Raw genomic sequence first — 3,346 nt, 5'->3', positions numbered from 1 at the left:
CCTTTGCCTTGAACTGACGCTCGGTTTCAGTTTAGCAGTGGTGACACCGCAAGCCAGTCGGGTTCGTTGGAGGTATTGGGCTAAGATGATTGTCTTCGACCTCTCGCCACCATTATAAGGTTCCACACCCACGCGCAACCCAACCCATCAATCGAACGCAACCAAACAGCCCCGCCCCCTCCGTAACCTCGACCGCTCCATCGCACGAAGATCACGCACGTCTCGGGCTCCCGGCGCCCCAATACAGACCCGCGGAAGTGTTCGCGGACTACGTACGTAGCGGCGATGGACGCATCGGCGACGGCGCAGAACCGCAAGTGCCCCGACAAGGAGGAGACTGCCGGAATGTGCGCCAACGGCTGCGGCTTCTTCGGCGCCGCCGCCACCGGCAACATGTGCTCCAAGTGCTACCTGGATCACGTCATCATCGGCACCGCTAACACCGTGGCCACCTCGACCGGGCCTCCGGAGAAGAAGGCCAAGATTATCGTCGCCGTCCCGTCCTCCGATGGTGCGGCCGCTTCCTCCACCGCAGCCGCACTTGACTCCTCCGTGACGTCCGTGAAGCAGCCGCCGGTGGCGGCCAACTGGTGCGCGACGTGCCGCAAGAAGGCGGGCCTGCTGGGGTTCCGATGCCGCTGCGAGGGCACCTGCTGCAGTGTGCACCGCTACTCGGAGTAGCACGACTGTGGATTCGACTACAAGACCGCCGGCCAGGAGCAGATCGCCAAGCACAACCCAGTCGTGGTTGCGGACAAGATTTCCCGAAGTATCTGACACCCACAAAAAACCACCAGATCAACGGCGAACCGATCAAGCAGTTTGTACGATCGATCTCTGGATTTTCTAGGCTTTTTCGGAACGTGTACATTAGTTTGGACTTTGGAGATTGTACTGTGAACAAGTGCGCTTGATTCATCGAATTGATTAATAAGAGGATTAAGATCATAGGCTGGACTCAGGCTGGACGTACCGAGCGGGCTTTTTGGCCCGCTCGTGGACCGATCTGGGCCGGACTGATTGGTCCCGAACCGTTGGAAAAACTGGCCGGTCCGAGCTGGGAATTTCGGCCCGAAAATCGACCGGTCCGGTCCAGTCTTAGCTCGGTTAACTCGACAGGACCGAACGAGCTCGCTTTTTTCTTACGCACGAATGAACTGACGTGATGGATTCTCTTTGGCTCGAGGTAGAAGAAAGTTATCTTCACGATTTACTCCACGTTATTGGAAAGACAGTTATCTCCATGATTCACTCTAGGTTATTGGAGAGATAGTTATCTCCATGATTTACTTTGTAAGAATAGGAATTCGCGAATCAACCTGTGGTTGAATTGGTTAGGTGGACAGTGGTATCCCCAACCCACTAGGGTTCAAATCCTGGTGCTCGCAGTATTTCTAGATTTATTTCAGGATTTCCGGCGATGCGCTTTCAGTGGGAGGAGACGTTCCCGTCGACAATGAGGCGTCTACGGTGAATTCGTAAATCTCAAGATGATATGCCGGCTCAGTCTCTCGAAGGTACTCATAGGAATAATGCTAAAAAAAAGAATAGGAATTCTGTTTCCTAAAATGTCGGAGTTTTCCTTTTATGCAACGGAGCAGAAACAGAAAGAACGAGAAAGGTGGGCTCGATCGGATGTGTTCCTTCTACACCTCCCCACGATGTGCATATCAGCATTTGTATGACTGAATGTACATTTGTACGTGGGCATACACGTTACAAGCTCTATTTATTTGCAACATGCAAATTGTAAAAAGGATAGTTATGTCACATGCAACTATCCTACAATGTGGGGAGTGAAGTCTGAAAAAAACCTTGAACTCGTGTGGCTTGTCGCAATTAAATCCTGACCTTCGAATCTCTGAAATCGGCACCCTATACTCTGTGATCCTGGTTAATATTAACCCTTAAGCTGTTTGGAGCACCTGGAAAATATCCAACCCGGCCAAGATCAGAACCTACTGTCACTTACATCCCTGTCCCACATGTCATATTTTTCTCATCATATACCCCCGTAGCCTCATTCGCCCGCATGCTCGCAGTGGCGCTCCACGGCACACCCTCTGCCTTGTGAGTCGTACTTAGGCCTTGTACAATGGGACACTACTAGGAAAAAGGCTAGAGATGGAATTGACACTAATGGCGCATCAGAGAAGTGGTGCGCCACTACTATATACTAATGACGCACTATGTGGGGATGCGCCATTAGTGTGGAAGACACTAATGGCGCACCAGGCACACGGTGCGCCACTAGTAATAAAATGTTTTTTTTTCATTTTTTCAAACATACTAATAGCGCATACGGGCAGAGTGCGCCATTAGTAGTTAGAACTACTAATGGCACACCAGCCGTAGACTGCGCCACTACTGTATTTTTGTTTGCAAAACTACTAATGGCGCACCATTGCATAGTGCGCTATTACTAGTTTAAACTAGTAATGGCGTACTGTGCCACGGTGCGCCATTAGTATAATTTTTTTTTACTTTTTTGCAAAACTACTAATGGCGCATGTCTGTGTGATGCGCCATTAGTATGTTGGGTTACTAATGGCGCATGTCTGTGTGGTGCGCCATTAGTAACCTGGGACCAACTAGATATTTTTGGACAGCCACACTTACACACTCACTTTTCCCACTTCATTCCCTCCACCTCCTTCTCTAAGCTTGTCGACTGCCTCCTCCTCCTCACCTCATTTGTGTTGGAAATATGCCCTAGAGGCAATAATAAATTGATTATTATTATATTTCCTTGTTCATGATAATTGTTTATTATCCATGCTAGAATTGTATTGATAGGAAACTCAGATACATGTGTGGATACATAGACAACACCATGTCCCTAGTAAGCCTCTAGCTGACTAGCTCGTTGATCAATAGATGGTTACGGTTTCCTGACCATGGACATTGGATGTCATTGATAACGGGATCACATCATTAGGAGAATGATGTGATGGACAAGACCCAATCCTATGCCTAGCACAAGATCATGCAGTTCGTATGCTAAAGCTTTTCTAATGTCAAGTATCATTTCCTTAGACCATGAGATTGTGCAACTCCCGGATACCGTAGGAATACTTTGGGTGTGCCAAACGTCACAACGTAACTGGGCGACTATAAAGGTGCACTACGGGTATCTCCGAAAGTGTCTGTTGGGTTGGCACGAATCGAGACTGGGATTTGTCACTCCGTGTGACGGAGAGGTATCTCTGGGCCCACTCGGTAGGACATCATCATAATGTGCACAATGTGATCAAGGAGTTGATCACGGGATGATGTGTTACGGAACGAGTAAAGAGACTTGCCGGTAACGAGATTGAACAAGGTATCGGGATACCGACGATCGAAT

The 3,346-nt window shown here is 49.0% G+C and overlaps 1 pseudogene; it reads left to right on the top strand.

Moving 5' to 3' along the window:
- Window positions 1-285: 285 nt before the first annotated feature.
- Window positions 286-681, top strand: LOC125507438 (zinc finger A20 and AN1 domain-containing stress-associated protein 7 pseudogene; annotated as a pseudogene).
- Window positions 682-3,346: the final 2,665 nt, after the last annotated feature.

The sequence above is a fragment of the Triticum urartu genome, chromosome 5A (assembly GCF_056163025.1).
Source record: "Triticum urartu cultivar PI428250 chromosome 5A, HENAU_Tu73, whole genome shotgun sequence".
Classification (NCBI taxonomy): Eukaryota; Viridiplantae; Streptophyta; class Magnoliopsida; order Poales; family Poaceae; genus Triticum; species Triticum urartu.
Note: the sequence above shows the minus strand (reverse complement) of the source record. Positions and strands in the feature narration are given on the sequence as shown.